The sequence below is a fragment of the Myotis myotis genome, unplaced genomic scaffold (assembly GCF_014108235.1).
Source record: "Myotis myotis isolate mMyoMyo1 unplaced genomic scaffold, mMyoMyo1.p scaffold_m19_p_4, whole genome shotgun sequence".
NCBI classification, from domain to species: Eukaryota; Metazoa; Chordata; class Mammalia; order Chiroptera; family Vespertilionidae; genus Myotis; species Myotis myotis.
In genome coordinates, this window is record NW_023416346.1 from 34472675 (window position 1) to 34491769 (window position 19095).

The following is a 19095-nucleotide window of genomic DNA, read 5'->3' on the forward strand; positions in this document are numbered from 1 at the left end:
GCCGATAAAGAGGCCCACACAGAGTTCAGGTCTGCAAGGAGCTGGTCCTCTGCTTTCAGAAGCTTCGGGATCTCCTCTTGCAATTGTTCCTTTCCATGACCTTTCTTCCCTACCTCCGGAATCTTCCCGGAGCACCACATGCCTGCCTTCCAGTAGAAGGTTGTCTTTGTGTGACTTTCAGGGCAGCCTTCAGGACCTGGTGGCCGCACTGCAGCCCTTCCACGTTGGGCGCCGGGCCTGAGGCCCGGCGGGGAAGTTGGGCGGCTCCCCAGCAAGTCCCGCTGCACCAGGCACACATGCGCCCACCCCGGACCACGCCCTCCAGGCATGGCGGCTCCACACTGTGCTCAGGGCCTGGGAGTTAAGCAGCAGGGTGGTCCTGATGCGCCGGTGGCTGTGGCAGCCAAGCAGAGTTCCCACAGGCTGCGGCTGGGGGCTGGGGCGCCCCCTGGGTGGCGGCCTCTGCCAACAGCTGCAGGAGGCTGGCCTCAGATTTGGACTTGAGCAGGTGGGGCAGGCGGGGCAGCAGCTGGACAGGGGGGCGGTGGCGGAGGCAGGGCAAGGGCGGGGGTGAAGGGGCCTGTGGTAAATCTAGGGGCCGGGGAGCTGGCTCCACCACAGGGGCTGGGGTCGCAAAGTCTTGCAAGGAGGTGGAGGAGAGGGTGCCGTAGGCGGAGTCCATGGAGCAGGAGCTGCCCTCCCCGGGGCCCAGGGCCAGCAGCTCGCTGGTCAGTGTGACAGATGAGGCGGTGGTACTGAGGGACATCTCGTCCGATTGGGAGCTGAAGGGGCCGCCCTCGAACTCCTTAGAGGAGAGCGTCTCCCCTGGCTCCAGCACCACCACGGCCAGGGTCTCCGTGGAGCTGTCCGAGGCGCAGTGCTGGATGTCCAGGCTGTTGCTGCTTTTGCGCAGGATGGTGGGGAAGCTGGCGGCGGAAGTACTACTCTCCCCACCCGCCTCTTCCTCCTCATCTTCCTCCTCGTCCTCCTGCTCCTCCTCCTCCTCCTCCTCCAGGCTCTGTAGGTGCTGCTGGCTGCCCGCGTGCTCCTACGCATGCAGCTGCTACAACTGGTTCTGGGCATTGTAAATGGAGTCCACCCAGCCCTGGCACAGAGCCTGCCCGCTGGCCTGGAACGTGTAGGCCCCCACAGCGCTGTGGAACTCATTCAGGTAGATGAGGAGGAAGGAGCCAGGGTCCCGCAGCTCCCGGCACACGATCTTGTCCACCAGCAGTGGTGGCCTGATAACCTTGGTCCTCTCAGCTTTCTTCACTGCCTTGGTCACTAAGAGTAGGTCTCCGAAGAGGAAGCAGTACACATCCATCTTGCTGTCCTTTCCCTCTTTCATCCTCAGGCTGCCCTCCAACATCAGCTGACGTGTCTCCTCCGGGGAGGCACCTGGGATGGGCACGGTCAGGTCCAGGTGCAGAAATTCCTTCAGGAGCTTGTCCACCTCATCGTTGCTACCCTCCACCACCTCCTAGGCGTCCATGCAGCTCACCACCGCGGCCAGCTGCTGCCGCTCCTGTCGCTGCCGCATGCACGAGGTCACGTGGTGGATGAAGCGCTCCACGGAGCTGATCATGGTGATGACAGCCTCCTTGGCACGTGGCTCGTCCCTCTTCCTCAGCACCGACTTGAGCAGCAGCAGGTACTTGGTGAGCCTCTGGTGGGGCTTGGCGAGCATGTCACTCAGCTTCAGCCGCTGGCACTGCTGGTGCTTCTCGGCCCACATCACCTAGGCCGGGAAGAGGTTGTTGTCCTGCAGCAGGCTACGCATGTACCCCATGCAGCCCTCCTCCTCCATGCAGTACTGGATGTAGGGCTTGAAGAGGGAGACGAACATCTTGAAGCCTTTGAGGAGGTCCCGGGCTGCAGCAGCCCCTGCATGCGCAGCGCCTTCTCCACCATCAGCGCCATCACGCTGCCCCACAGCCCGCGGTGCAGACGTGCGATCTTGGGGATGTTGCTGAACAGGAGCAGGTCTTGGAGGTGTCCAGACTCCTCCCCAGAGCGACCCTTTTACCCGGGAGTCCCTGCGGCTCCATTCACCCCCTCGGCCAGCAGGGAGCGCCCTCGGTGGGTCCGCTGCTCTGGGCCCTGGGGAGGAGGAGACCGAGGAGAGGGCGAGGCCCTGAAGCAGGAGGAAGCCCTGGAAGGTGGGCGGGCGGCTCCCCAGCACATCCTGCTGCACCAGGCGCATGTGCCCCGCCCCCACCCGTGCCCTCCAGGCCTGCGCGGCTCCATGCTGCACTCAGGGCCTGGGCAGCTCTCCAGGAGCAGGGCATGGAGGTGTCGGGACTCCTCCCCAGGGCGACCCTTCACCTGGGAGTCCCCGCGGCTCCATTCACCCCCTCGTCCAGCAGGGAGCGCCCTGGGTGGGTCCTCTGCTCTGGGAGCTGGGGAGGAGGAGGCTGGCGGAGGGCGAGTCCCTAAAGCAGGAAGCCTTGGAAGGCAGGCAAGGAGCCCAGGACTCAAGGCGCCCCTGCCGCCACCCAGCATCCCGCTGGGGCCTGCACCCAGGAGTGCCATGGCTGCGGCACGGCCACTGGCTGGGCTTGGAAGTGAGTCCTCCACGAAAAGTCCCAGCAGCTTGCCTGGTGTGGGTGGGGATTTTGGGTCACCTTGAGGGAGGCTCCGGCCTTTCTCTGCTCCTCTCCTGGTGGAGCAGTGGGACTCCAGCACTGAAGTCAGAGGAGCCGCCTTCCAGCCTCCAAGCTGCTTCTCAGAGTCGGAAGTTTTGCCATTGGCCTCTTCCTAGGACAGGACCTCTGCACCCCCAGGGTGCATAAACACACAGGGCTTCCATCAGGCTCCGCTGATCCCGGGGCAGGATGCCTCTCTACTCTGCGGCTTCAGGGCTGTTTGGCTTCACTCTACTGCTTGGAGCCTGAGTATGCAAATTAACTGCCATCTTATAGCTTCTATAATTGAAACATTGTATCTTTTGGAGCTGTTGCTTCGGGAGCTCAGAGCCTCAGCAGCCCCAGGCTGGGAACCTTGGCTTCCTCCATCGCTGGGGCAACCAAGCCTCCTGTTCTCAGCTGCCTGGCTGCTGGTGCCATCTTGGCTGGCAGTTAATTTGCATATCGCCCTGATTAGCCAATGGGAAGGGTAGCGGATGTATGGCTAATTACCATGTTTCTCTTTTATTAGATAGGATAATTGATATAGAAGAATAGTTGATAATGTATATAGGTATAAGGTAAAGAGCTTTAACAAATTAGTCCAGATGAAACTGATTATTTTGTCTCCCACATCTGTGGTTTTTCTCAAGCATTCCTTAGTCTTTCTTATGCCAATCAGACTATCAGCACTGAGAAATGAAGAACATTTAGAATCATTTTGAGAAGATAATGGAGAGAAGAAAATAATACTAAGACTTCCACACTTTGGTGTCTTTAACAAATCCAACAGCCTACAATTTATAGAAAATAAAAAGTAATTTGTCATGCCTGGCCAGTGTTACTCAGTGGTTGAGCATTGACTTATAAACCAGGAGGTGATGGTTTGATTCCTGGTCAGGGTCAAGGCACATGCCCAGGTTGTAGGATCCATTCCCAGTAGGGGAGATGCAAAAGGCAGCTGATCAATGATTCTCTCTCATCATTGATGTTTCTATCTCTCTCTCTTCTTTCCTATCTGAAATAAAAAAAATGTATATATAAAAAAGTAATTTGTCATAATGAGACATTATTTTCTTATGAGGGAATCTTTCTTGTTATTTGGTGCTTGGAAGCAATGCATAATGCTTTAATAAGTTTATTTATCTTTCATTTGTTAAGGTGATTTTTCTTGCTCTGAGTAACATGAGGTAATAGTTTGCTAAACACATGTCTCATTCTTTTGAATTTAATGGGCAGATACTAGGGAATGGCAGAATCAGATGTGGGATAAGCCATTGCATAAAGAACTATAAGGAAAGAGAGGAAGAGAGAGAGAGAGAGAGAGAGACAGAGAGAGAGAGAGAGAGAGGGAGAGATCATCATTGTGAGAGAGAAACATACATTTGTTGCCTACTCTACATAATGGGATTGAATCTATATCTAGGTATGCGATGTGACAGGGAATGGAACCCACAACCTTTTGGTGTATGGGACGATGCTCCGATGCTCCAACCAGCTGAGCCACCTGGCCAGGGCAACCACTTCTCTTATTAATATTATCCCTGGTTTCAAAATGTTTTGTATTAATTTGCAATCACTACAACATGTTTTCTAAATTTTCTTAAAAAATATATGAGTTCAGGATGTATGAAAGATGGTTTTACCTACTGGGTGGGGAAAACATCCCATTGGACCTGCTGGCTATGAATCCACATTTACATTTCCTATTTAATGCTAAAATATTGAGAGACTGGTTCAACACCTAAGTTACAGAATACCTGTCAGAAAATAGCATTTACAACTTAAAGTTATGTTTTGGCAAAATATAATATCCTGTTATTTATTCAATGATGTATAACATAAGCCAAGTCATATTCATGCAAAACAGGCAAGTTAAATTGAACTTTGGTATAACAAATTTACAAAATTTTAGGATGTATTTTATTTATTTTTTAAAAAATATTTTTATTGATTTCAGAGAGGAAGGAAGAGGGAGAGAGAGATAGAAACATCCATGATGAGAGAGAATCATGGATCAGCTGCCTCCTGCAAGTCCCACACTGGGGATCGAGCCCACAACCCGGGCATGTGCCCTTGATCGGAATCGAACCTGGGACCTTTCAGTTTGCAGGCCAACGCTGTATCCACTGAACCAAAGCGGCTAGGGCTTGGATGCATTTTAAAAAGAAGATTGGGGAAATTTTATACAGCTAGGTTTTTCTGAAACTATGGGCAATTTTTGTAAATAAACCCAGAAAAATCTTTGTGGCTGAGTTGCTATGATTCCTGGTTAAGTCACAAACTCATTCAGTCTCACTTTTTTTCAGTTGTATTATGGAGATCAATATAGCTGTCACATATAATATTTACCTTGAAATATTATTTTTAAGATTATTTGAATAATACAACTTTAAAACAGGAAAATAACTTCTATTATCTCTCAATATATATTTCATTTTCAATTATAGTTGACATACCACATAATATTATATTAGTTTCAGGTACCACATAGTGATTAGACATTTATATAACTTACTAAGTGATCACCCCAATAAATCTGACACCATACATAGTTATTACAATATTATTGACTATATTCCCAGTGCTGTACTTTACATTCCCATGACTATTCTGTAACTATCAATTTGTACTTATTAATCTCTTCCACTTTTTCACCCAAACCCCAGCCCCCCTCCAATTTGGCAACCATCAAAATGTTCTCTGTATCTATGAGTTTGTTTCTGTTTTGTTTATTATGTTTTTCAGATTCCACATATAAGTGAAATCTTATAGTATTTTACTTATTTTGCTTAGCATAATATCCCCTAGGTCTATCCATATTGTCGCAAATGGCAAAATTTAATCTTTCTTATGGCTGATTCATATTCGGTTGTATAAATGAGCCACTTCTTTTTATCCATTAATGTTTTGATGGATATGTTGGTTATTAATGTTTTGATGGAAAGCATCACATAGGTTGCTTTCATATCTTGGATATTGTAAATAATGCTGCAATAAATGTATGGATGTATAAGTGTTTTCAAATTAGTATTTGGGTTTCTTAGTATGAATACTCAGAAGTAGAATTGCTGGATCTGTCTTTGTCTCTTGTTATAGCCTTTGTTTTTAAGTCTATTTTGCCTTGATTTACTTCAAAACTATTATCTCTAAGTCCCAAGGCCTGTGTTCTTTCTTTGGGCTACCATATCCAAGCATGTTTTACTGGACATATTGCAACACACTAAAGATCAAATAAAGTATAACCTCCTAAATCTAGATTTACATGAATTAGGTAAGTTTAGCTATATGGTAATCCAACTAATACAGAGAACTATCTTTAGAACTTTCAGTTACCTGGATGTGCACTGTTTCTTTGCCCCATATATTGAGGAGTTATGCTGCATTGCATACTAATGTATTAGAACAATTTAAACAGTTTTAAATAAATACCATCAACAAGCCTAAGATCTACAAAGAGAATACTGCAATTATTTGAGCTGTTCTGACAACTATCATGAGACATCATATCACTGTAGTAGTGATCTATAATAATAAAAGGGTAATATGCTAATTAGACCAGATGACCGTCCGGATGAAACCAGGGCTTCTAGGGAAGCCTGGGTCCTGGGTGCCTGAGGGAAGCTGGTGCTGACAGCCGGGGGAAGGAAGGCCTACTCTTGCATGAATTTCATGCATTGGGCCACTAGTATTATCATAATTATACATTGTATGATCAATATTGTTTTGGATATGTTTAATCCCTTCATAGATGCTACAGATGTTTTCTAATATTATACTGTAAGCATTAAGTTGGAAATCACTGGCTTATAATACATCTTTTTTGAAGAATATTTCATCATTCATGTGCATACAAAATTAGAATTATTTTCTTTTGGCATTTTATACTCTTTTGATTGACAGATCAGCCAGCAGGTTGGGTTTTCTTATGAATAATGTGACTGGTGCATTGAGGAGAGCATAGTAGATGGTGAGACATGATATTATCTTCTGTCTGTCTTTTACTCATTCTGCTTTATTGACTAATCTATGTTAAAAAATGGACGTCAGTAAAATGTCACTAAAACATTAAATTTTATTCTTTATCTTTGCATTATTTTTGGCTCAAGATGCAATGAAGAATTGCTTGGGGTTTTGTGTGAGTATTCCTTTGATTCAAAAGAAATTATTCAACTTTCTTTTGTGTAGTGGGAGATAGAAAAGTATTAAGAAGACTGAAAGACTCTATAAGGGAAAAAGCAAAATCACAAAGCACTGCTTTGTTGGATAAAAATAAGCTTTTATTACCTTCAGTTAGAAATAATGTGAATTAAGATAAAGCGTCTTGTGGCTCAAAGGATGCTAATAAAACTAAGCTAGAGAAAATAGTCAGTGATGAAACTTATGACTCGTATAAACATCAAATATAATAGGTATTAGTCTTTGTGTCATTTTCTTTTTAAATTAGCCTCATGATTTTCATTTTAGTTTATTTTCTTTCATGTTAGTTATTGTGGATAAAAGTATTGACTTAAATTGTCTGTATTAAGGCTATGAAATAAGACTAGTTGCTAAAAGGTGAATAACATTTACAACTTATAAAAAAGGAGAAATGATTGAAAGTTGGGTAAATAAGTTGAAATGAGAAAACTTAAAATATATGTTGGTCAAAGTAGCTAAAACAGTGTCTTCAAAGTAAATTCAATTAGAATTATTTCTTAAAGGAGCTATAGAAAAGTGTCCATACACTGAATTAATTGCTTGAAAACTTATTTGTCTTGAGTTACCAAATTTCAATTATGGACAAGATATAATATTTTAAATAATGACTAAAATTTAGATCAATTTAACAGATGCCATGTGAAACTGTATGATAAGTTAGTTTGAAATTGTCAAGGGAAATTAATACTATGTACAAAATATTTATATCAAATCATCAGTTTTGACCAGAATGTATGCTCCTCCATAATAATAATTCCACATGTGGCTACACTGGACATGATGCTGGACCTAAAACATTATTTTAAATAGTTTTAAAGAAACTATTGCTAAAATTAAATTATGGGTTTTAAGCAAAACAGTCCAGTTGCTGTGTCCCAAATTGAGTCTGTAGGCTACTGCCAAGTTTAAAAGAGTTGCAACAGAGATAACTCATTCATCCATCGGGCCTCATTCAGACAAAATTTGAGCTCCAATAGATATTGTTTTTAAGGCTACATCATTATTGTGAGGAAGAATCTCCAATTTTAACTTCTATTTTATTATTATTTTTTTTTTACAATTTACACTCTTTATTCAATGTGGACTAAAATCAAGTGGCCAATGTTGTCCTTTTAGGAATACACATTCAAAGTGTATTTTTTTTAGTGTTTAAAGTATTACATATGTCTCCTTTTTCGCTTATTGACCCCGCACCATTCCCACCCCCGAGGGCAAGTCGCCACCACTCCAGTGTCTGTGTCAATTGGCTATGCTAATATGCATGTATAAAGTCCTTTGGTTGTTCTCTAACCCCCCAGCTCCCCTGACTTCTCTCTGAGGTTGGACGGTCTATTCAGTGCTACCTTGTCTCTGGATCTATTTTTGTTCATCAGTTTATATTGATCATTATATTCCACATATGAGTGAGATCATGTGATATTTATCTTTCTCTGATTGGCTTATTTTGCATAGCATAATACTCCCCAGTTCCATCCAGTTGCAAATGGTGAAAGTTCCTTCTTATTTATAGCAGTGTAGTATTCCATTGTGTAGATGTACTGCAGTCTTTGTTTTTTAAATATACTTTTATTGATTTCAGAGAGGAAGAGAGGGATAGAAAACCAATGACTAGAGAGAATCATTGATTGGCTGCCTCCTGCACGCCCCACACTGGGGATCCAGCCTGCAACCTGGGCATGTGTGCTTCACGGGAATCGAACCCAGGACCCTACAGTCCACAGGCTGACGATCTATCCATTGAGCCAAACCAACTAGGGCTGTACAACCATTTTCTAATCCACTTGTCTGCTGATGGGCACTTAGGCTGTTTCCAAATCTTAGCTATTGTAAATTGTGCTGCTATGAACATAGTGGCGTATATATCCTTTTTGATTGGTGTTTCTAGTTTCTTGGGATATATTCCTAGAAGTAGGATCACTGGGTCAAATGAGAGTTCCATTTTTAACATTTTGAGGAAACTCCATACTGTTTTCCACAGTGGCTATACAAGTCTGCATTTCCACCATCAATGCACAAGGGTTCGTCTTTCTCCATATCCTCGCCAGCATTTGTCGTTTGTTGATTTGTTGATGATAGTCATTCTAACAGGTGTGAGATGGTACCTCATTGCTGTTTTGATTTGCATCTCTCAGATGATTAGAGACTTTGAGCATGTTTTCATGTCTCTTGGCCTTCTGTATGTCCTCTTTCAAAAAGTGTCTATTAAGGTCCTCTGCCCATTTTTTATTGGACTGTTTATCTTCCTTTTGTTAAGTTGTATGAGTTCTCTGTAAATGCTGGAGATTAAACCCTTATCTGTAATAGCATTGGCAAATGTGTTATCCCATGTAGTGGGCTTTCTTCTACATACTATTTAGCCTCCAAGTGTTTGTTGTTGTTTTTTTTTTCTGTTTTTTTTTTCATTGTAGTTGATTTCTAATTTTATGCCATTGTGATCTTAGAAGATGCTTGATATGATTTCTATCTTTTTGAATTTGAAGAGACTTTGCCTGTGTCCCAATATATGGTCTATCTTTGAAAATGTCCCGTGTGCACTTGAGAAGATTGTATATTCTATAGCTTTGGGGTGAAATGTTCTGAAGGTGTCAATTAAGTCCATCTGATATAGTGAGTCATTTAGGATTGATGTTTCTTTGCTGATTTTTTGTTTAGTGGATTTATCCAGTGGTGTTAATGGGGTATTAAAGTCCTCAACTATGACTGTATTGCTGTTGATCTCTCACTTGATATCTTCCAGAAGTTATTTTATGTATTTGGGTGCTCCCGTATTGGGTGCATATATGTTTATCAGAGTTATAGCCTCTGGGTGAATTGCTCCCTTATTATGAAGTGGCCTTTCTTACCTGTTTGTATGGCCTTCACTTTGAGGTGTAATTTGTCAGATATAAGTATTGCTCCCCTAGCTGTTTTTTCATTTCCATTTGTCTGAAATTCTTTTTCCATCCCTTCACTATTAGTCTGTGTGAGTCCTTTGTTCTGAGGGGGGTCTGTTGTAGACAGTAAATATATGGGTCATATTTTCTTATCCATTCAGCTACACTATGTCTTTTGATTGGAGCATTTAATACATTTATTTTTAAGGTTATTATTTATAGGTACTTCTTTGTCACCATTTTTATAGTTTATGCCTGTGTTCCTTCTTCCCTTCCTATTTTTACTTTTTACAGCAGTCCCTTTAGCATTTCTTGCATTGCTGGTTTGGTGGTAATAAACTCCCTTAGTCCTTTTTTGTCTGTGAAGCTCCTGATTTCCCCCTCAATTTTGATTGATAGCCTTGCCGGGTACAGTATTCTTGGATTCAGGCCCTTCCTTTGCATGACTTTGTATATTTCACTTCATTCCCTTCTAGCCTGATGTGTTTCTCTTGAGAAACCAGTTGCTAGTCTGATGGGGGATCCTTTGTAGGTAACTTTCTGTCTCTCTCTGGTTGCTTTTAAGATTCTTACTTTGTCATTGGTGTTTGCCAATTTAATTATAATGTGCCTTGACGTCAGTCTTTTGGGGTTCATTTTGTTTGGGACTCTGTGAGCTTCTTGGATTTGTGTGAGTTTTTTCTTCCGTATATCAGGGAAGTTTTCTATCATTATTTCTTCAAACAGGTTTTCTATTCCTTGCTCAGTTTCCTCTTCTTCTTGTACTTCTATTATGTGGATGTTGTTTCTTTTTATGTTGTCTCAAAGCTCCCTTAGTCTCTCTTGTTTTTTTTAAAGTTTTTTTTTTTTTTCTAGTTGCTGGTCTGCTTGGGTGTTGTTGTTTTCCTAGCTTGTCTTCTAGCTCACTGATGTGGTCCTCAGCTTCTTCTAGTCTACTGTTGATGCTTTTTTTTGGTGTTCTTTATTGCAGTGATGCCATTCTTCATTTCTTCTTGGTACTTCTTCATTTCCTCTCGGTTCTTACAGATGTTGAATTTGTCTTTTCAGTGTCCTTATGACCATTGCTCTGCATTCTTTCTCTGACAAATGGATTGCCTCCTTTTTGTTTACTTCCTTTTCTGGTCATTCCTCCTTTGCTTTTGTATGGAGGTTGTGTCTTTGTCTCCCCATTTTTGCTCCTCTCAAAATGGTTATGTGGCTCACTCTGACCAAAAAGCACAAAATATAACTTGACAAGACATAGCACAGAGGGAAAAAAACTCAAATGTATTCCCGACACTGATAACCCCAAGTAAATGTTACTACCAGAGAAAAGAGAATTAGGGGAGAGAAAAGAGTGCAAAAATGATATTGGGAAAAGTAAAAAGGTAAGAGAGAAAATAAAAAGAAGGAAAAAGAAGGGGGAAAATATACAGATATGGAGAGAAAACTCCACAAAACCAATAACTAAACCAAAAAATGCAAACAACAACACCCAGACTAAAAGGTGGAGGGGGGTGAGCTGAATCTGAAAAGGCAGAGCTTTTTTCCAGAGGGTAAGGTAAAGGAATTGAATGATTGGGGGACTGACCATGATTCAGTATAGAGGAGGTAGAAAGAGAATGAGTGTGTAAAATGAAAAGTAAAAAACAAAATACTGAATAAAAATAATAATTAAAAATAATAATTAAAAATATATTAAATATACATATTAAAATTTTTATATATAAAAAATTCCCATTTAATCTATCTATCTACATATTTATCTATTTTTGGAAAAGGAGAATAGAGTAGAGGGCAAATAAGCCTGAGTTTGGTCAGTGAAACTAATTAAGCTATTAGAAGAAGAGAGCTAGCGAGGAGAGGAAAAACAAAAGCATAAAATAAAAATCAAAAAAATAAACTAACAAACAATCAAACAAACAACAAGAAAAAAAAATTGATAGGCAGACGTGTCCCAGGTCGTGTCCCGGAGCAAATGGAATGAGCAGCTGAAACTAATAACACCCACACCGAATTGGCAAAATTGCTCAGCTGGTGAGACGGTTTGCAGCCAGGAAGAGCAGAACTCCCCTGGAAAGGTAAAAAAAAACAGGGATTTGGGCAGGAAAGTTTGCCAGACCTCTGAGTCCAGAGAGTCGGAGGGAGACCGCGTGGCAGACAGCTGCGTCCCTTGGGACAGGCACAGCCCTTGACGGGGGGGAAAGGAGAACTTCGGGATTCATGGCGCCGCCGGGGGAATTGAGAGCTGGGTTCTGTGATCACAGAGGACTGAGCCTAAAGGGGGCAGCCTGAAGAGCTGACCAGACCATGCAGTCCCGGTAAGAGAAGAAGCTTACAGAAACCAAGCCTTCCCCGTTTTCACGGCCGGCGTTTGTTTGTTTTCACTGAATCCTGTTCATGGGACATTTCGGATACAGACACTGACCTGTGCTGAAGAGAGGGAGAGTGTGCGGAGGTGTGGAATCTGGGGAGAGACTGAGGAGAGAAGGGGGGCCGGGAGAGGTGGCAGCCAACTAAGTGCTGAGACACCCCTGAGTCCAGGACTGGGGCAGCCATTCTCTCCGGAGAGTGAGACTCCTCCCCCCAGCCCCCAGGCAAGGAGCACAGCCACACCCAGATTCCACCCTGTAAGAGATCAAGGATTAAAATAACCTGATCAGTCCCTGGGAGTTAACAGGGTCTGGCCTATAGAGGGATTTTCAATCCCAGCAACAACACAGCGCCGGTAACTAACTATTACGCAGCCAGCTCTGGGCAGTGAACTTCCACTGGACAGAGAGGCCCTATAGCCTCAGAGGCCAACCCCAGAACACTGCCACCCAGAGGCTGACCCACAAACTGACTCTTTGCTAAACACAAAATAAGGCAGTCTGGGAAACAAATGCGGCCTGCTTTAAAATAAGGACTGTGGTTTACAACACAGAGGAACAGTGTATCCCAGGAAAACTCAACACTCTCCTGAATACCTGGCAGGTCTAAGGCGAGCCACACTGAAGAATAGAAGAACCGAAGGACCTTCACTACTGCAATTTTTTTTTCTTTTTTCACCTTTTAACTAAGAAACCAATTTTTTTCTTTTCTTTTTTTTTCTTCTTCTTTTTTTTCTTTTTTTTTCTTCTTTTTCCATCACCTGATTTTACCCTTTTAATTACTACCTTCTTATTTTTAACCAGTATTATTACTGCTACCATTTTACCATTTTTTAAAGTGCCATTTTATTTTCTCTTTATTTTATTTTGGGATTAGTGTTCTCCATTCTATTTTCATCATTATATTATTGGTTGTTTCTAGTTTGCATTCATCTCCAGGGAGCTGTTGCTGGAATTTGTTGGGATTAATGGCTGTTCTATAGGAGTATTCTCCTCATATAAAAATTCTCTTCCCTTCTTCCACTTCATTCTCGCTTTTCGCTCTTTTTCTCCCCTCTTTCTTTTCTTTTCTTTTCTCGCTTTTATTTTCCCCCCTCCTTTTTCCCAATTTCATTTTTGCACTCCTTTTTTTGGTCCCTACTTTTCTTTTCTTTTTTCTCTTTTATCTTTTTCTCTTCCTTCTTCCTTATCCCCTAATTCTCTTAATTCGGGTGGTCACCTTTATTTGGGGTTATTAATATCGTGAATATATTTGTGTATACTGCCTGGTACGTGGTGCCTTGTTGTGTTGTATTTTGTGCCTTTAAATCAACGCACAGATCCAAGCAACAACAACCTCCTGAGCACCACACCCTCTGCTGAGGAACAGCAGCTGTACGTGAAACCTCACCCCACCAGCCAGAAGAGCCACCACAGCTGTGAACAGCACCCACCAGAGGAGCTGCTGCCAACTGAAGAGCAGCTGCTACCGCAACCGCCCGAAGAGCAACCACAGACCAAGGAGTCACTGCCACCCAGGGGGCAGCCACTGAACGACTCAACGTCTAGATATGTCAGTGAGATCAAACATGTGTAGACAAAGAAACCCCCAAAGGAAAGAGGAGGACTCTCCAGAAAAGCAGCTAAGTGATACAGAGGCATGCAACATGACAGAAAAAGAATTCAGAATAAGGGTGCTAGAGTGCATAAACCGGATTGAGGAAAAAATCGACAACCTCTGCAAGAAGCAAGAAGAAACAGGTGAAAAAATCAACAACTTAAGTAAGACCCAAGAAGAAATGAAGAGTGATATAGCTGCAATGAAAAACTCCATTGAAAGTATCAACAGTAGACTAGGAGAAGCGGAGGACAGAATTAGTGAATTAGAAGACAAGGAAGCAAAACACACCCAAAATGTGCTGCAAATGGAGAAAAAAATTAAAAGACAGGAGGAGAGCCTAAGGGAGCTTTGGGACAACGTGAAATGAAACAACATACGAATAATAGGGGTACCAGAACAACAGAAGGATGAACAAGGATTAGAAAACCTATTAGAAGAAATAATATCAGAAAACTTCCCTGAGGTGGGGAAGAAAAAAGTCACACAAGCCCAGAGAGTCCCAAACAAGGTGAACCCAAAAAGACCCACACCAAGACACATCATAATTACCATGGCAAATGTTCAGGACAAAGAGAGAATCTTACAGGCTGCAAGAGAGAGACGGAAAGTTACATACAAGGGATCTCCCATTAGATTGTCAAATGATTTCTCAACAGAAACACATCAGGCCAGAAAAGAATGGATGGAAATTTACAAAGTGATGCAAAGCAAAGGACGGAATCCAAGAATACTCTATCCAGCAAGGCTATCATTCAAACTTGAAGGGGAAATAAGAAGCTTCACAGACAAAAAAAGGCTAAGGGAGTTTATCACCACCAAGCCAGCAATGCAAGGAATGCTAAAGGGACTGGTATAAAAAGAAGAAATAAAAAGCTCAGAAAGAAAACAGCCACACACAAAAAGAAATGGCTACAAACAAGTACCTTTCAATAATAACTTTAAACGTAAACGCACTAAATGTTCCAAACAAAAGACATCGAGTGGCTGAATGGATAAAAAAACATGACCCATAACATCTGCTGTCTACAAGAAACCCACCTCATTAGAAGTGACTCACACAGACTGAAAGTGAAAGGATGGAAAAATATCTTTCAGGCAAATGGAAAGGAAAAGAAAGCTGGGGTAGCAATACTTATATCGGACAAAATAGACCTCAAAGTGAAGGCCATAAGAAGAGATAAGGAAGGCCACTTCATAATACTAAAGGGATCAATACAACAAGAAGATATAACCCTTTTAAGCATATATGCACCCAATGCAGGAGCACCCAAATTCATAAAAAAACTCCTGGAAGATATCAAAGGAGAGATCGACAACAATACAATCATAGTAGGGGACTTTACTACACCACTGACAGCACTGGATAACTCCTCTAGACAAACAATCAGCAAAGATACAGCAATCCTAAATGACTCACTAGATCAGATGGACTTAATAGAAATCTTCAGAACACTTCACCCCAATGCCACGGAATATACATTCTACTCAAATGCTCATAAGACATATTCAAAAATAGACCATATATTGGGTCACAAGCAAAGTATCCCCAAATTCAAGAAGATTGAAATCATAAAAAGCATCTTCGCAGACCACGATGGTATAATATTAGAAATAAACTACAATAAAAACAACCCAAAATACTCAAACACCTGGAAGCTGAATAGCATGCTATTAAATATTGATTGGGTTACCAATGAAATCAAAGAAGAAATTCAAAACATCCTGGAAACTAATGACAATGAAAACACAACAATCCAAAACCTATGGGACACAATGAAAGCAGTCCTGAGAGGGAAGTTTATAGCTCTACAGGCCTATCTCAAAAAACAAGAAAAAATGGTAGTAAATCATATAACTCTACAACTCAAAGAATTAGAAAGAGAGCAACAAGGAAACCCCAGAGTGAGCAGAAGGAAGGAGATAATAAAGATTAGAGCAGAAATAAATGACATAGAGACCAAAAAAACAATACAGAAAATCAATGAAACCAAGAGCTGGTTCTTTGAAAGGATAAACAAGATTGACAAACCTCTAGCCAGACTCACCAAGAAGCAAAGAGAGAGGACCCAAATAAACAAAAAATCAGAAACGATAGAGGTGAAATAACAACAGACCCCACAGAAATACAAATGATTGTTAAAAAATACTATGGACAGCTCTACTCCAACAAACTAGACAACATGAAGGAAATGGACAAATTCCTAGAAAAATACAACATTCCAAAACTCAATCAGGAAGAATCTAAAAATCTCAACAGGCCAATAACTATGGAAGAAATTGAAGCAGTCATCAAAAAGCTTCCATCAAACATAAGCCCAGGACCAGACGGCTTCTCAGGGGAGTTTTACCAAACATTCAAGGAAGAACTAAAACCTATCCTCCTCAGACTACTACAAAAAATTCAAGAGGAAGGAACACTTCCAAGCTCATTCTATGAAGCCAGCATCACCCTAATACCAAAACCAGGTAAAGACAACACAATGAAAGAGAATTACAGGCCAATATCCCTTATGAACATAGATGCCAAAATCCTCAACAAAATCTTACAAATCGGATACAGCAGTACATCAGAAAGATCATACACCATGACCAAGTAGGATTTATCCCAGGGATGCAAGGATGGTACAATATCCGCAAATCAATAAACGTGATACATCACATAAACAAATTGAAAGAAAAAAACCACATGGTCATATCAATTGATGCAGAAAAAGCATTTGACAAAATTCAACACCCATTTTTGATAAAAGCTCTCAGCAAGGTGGGAGTAGAAGGATCATACCTCAACATAATAAAAGCCATATATGACAGGCCCACAGCCAGCATCATACTCAATGGACAAAAACTAACACCATTTCCCCTAAGAACAGGAACAAGACAGGGATGCCCCCTCTCACCACTCCTGTTCAACATAGTACTGGAAGTGTTAACCATTGCAATTCGGCAAGAAGAAGAAATAAAAGGCATTCAAATTGGAAAAGAGGAAGTAAAACTGTCCTTATTTGCAGATGACATGATATTATACATACAAAACCCTAGAGACACCATCAAAAAGCTACTAGACTTAATACATGAATTTGGCAATGTAGCAGGATACAAAATTAACCCCAAGAAATCTGAGGCATTTCTATACACCAATAGTGAACTCTCAGAAAGAGAGATTATAAAAACAACCCCGTTTACCATCGCACCAAAAAAATTAAGCTACCTAGGAATAAACTTAACTAAAGAGGTAAAAGACCTCTACTCAGAAAACTACAGGACGTTGAAAAAAGATATAGAGGAAGACATAAACAGATGGAAGAACATAACGTGTTCATGGATTGGTAGAATCAACATCATTAAAATGTCCATACTACCCAAAGCAATCTATTAATTCAACGCACTTCCCATTAAAATACCAATGGCATACTTCAGAGATCTAGAATGAACTCTCCAAAAATTCATCTGGAATAAAAAAAGACCCCGAATAGCTGCAGCAATCCTGAAAAAGAACAAAGTAGGTGGGATCTCAATACCAGATATCAAGTTGTATTACAAAGCCACTGTTCTCAAAACTGCCTGGTACTGGCACAAGAATAGGCATATAGATCAATGGAATACAATAGAGAGCCCAGAAATCGGCCCGAACCAATATGCTCAATTAATATTTGACAAAGGAGGCAAGAACATACAATGGAGTCAAGATAGTCTCTTCAATAAATGGTGTTGGGAAAATTGGACAGATATATGCAAGAAAATGAAACTAGACCACCAACTTACACCATACACAAAAATAAACTCAAAATGGATAAAGGACTTAAATGTACGACAGGAAACCATAAAAATTCTAGAAGAATCCAAAGGCAACAAAATCTCAGACATATGCCGAAGAAATTTCTTCACTAATACAGCTCCTAGGGCACTTGAAACTAAAGAGAAAATGAACAAATGGGACTACATCAAAATAAAAAGCTTCTACACAGCAAAAGAAACCATCAACAAAACAACGAGAAAACCCACTGTGTGGGAAAACATATTTGCCAATGTCATATCTGATAAGGGCCTAATCTCCAAAATTTATAGGGAACTCATACAACTTAACAAAAGGAAGATAAACAATCCAATCAAAAAATGGGCAAAGGACCTAAATAGACACCTTTCAAAAGAGGACATTCAGAAAGCCAAGAGACATATGAAAACATTCTCAAAGTCACTAATCATCAGAGAGATGCAAGTCAAAACAACAATGAGGTACCATCTCACACCTGTCAGACTGGCTATCATCAACAAATCAACAAACGACAAGTGCTGGAGAGGATGTGAAGAAAAAGGAACACTTGTGCACTGCTGGTGGGAATGCAGACTGGTGCAGCCACTATGGAAGACAGTATGGAGTTTCCTTAAAAAACTGAAAATGGAACTCCCATTTGACCCTGTGATCCCACTTCTAGGAATATATCCCAAGAAACCAGAAACACCAGTCAGAAAGGATATATGCACCCCTATGTTCATAGCAGCACAATTCACCATAGCTAAGATCTGGAAACAGCCTAAGTGCCCATCAGTAGATGAATGGATTGGAAAACTGTGGTACATCTACATGATGGAATACTATGCTGCTCTAAAAAGGAAGGAACTCTTACCATTTGCAACGTCATGGATGGAACTGGAGAGCATTATGCTAAGTGAAATAAGCCAGTCAATGAAGGAAAAATACCACATGATCTCACTCTTTCATGGATAATAGAGACCATTATAAACTTTTGAACAATAATAGATACAGAGGCAGAGCTGCCTCAAACAGATTGTCAAACTGCAGCGGGAAGGCCGGGGAGGGTTGGGAGGCAAGAGGTAGGGGGGTAAGAGATCAACTAAAGGACCTGTATGCATGCATATAAGCATAACCAATGGACATAAGACACCGGGGGGTAGGGGAGGCTAGGGGACTGTCTAGGGCGGGGGGATAAAATGGACACATATGTAATACCGTTTGTAATATTTTAAGCAATAAAAAAAATTACTAGTGAAGAAAGAGAAAAGAGTAGGTTCATGGACGTGGAGCAGGGGATAGGAAATTAGATATATGGGTAAGCCAACAGAGATTACTATAATAGTAATGCCTCAATAAAGCAGATAAAGAAGATCAATATTTAACAAGGAGTAAAAAGAAAGGAGAGAGAAAAACTAATGCAGGATCAGGAGAAGAGAAACATAATGAAAAAGGGAGCTGTGAGGAAGAAAGTGTTGGCATAAAGGAAAAAATTAGATAGAGTAAAACAATGATAAAAATAAAAATAGAATGTAGAACACTAATCCAAAAAAAATGAAAGTTTCTAAAAAAATTAATAATAAATAAAAATAATAAAAAAATAAAGAAAGGAGAAAAAAAATTAGTTTCTTAAGTAAAAAATAAAAAAGTGAAGTTTGTTTGCTACAGTTGAGTTTTAATTTCCCATGGGGGCTGG

The 19095-nt window shown here is 41.4% G+C and overlaps 1 pseudogene; it reads right to left on the reverse strand.

Moving 5' to 3' along the window:
- Positions 1 to 347: 347 nt before the first annotated feature.
- The window catches only part of LOC118654423, a 172786-nt pseudogene continuing 154038 nt past the window's right edge, over positions 348 to 19095 (reverse strand).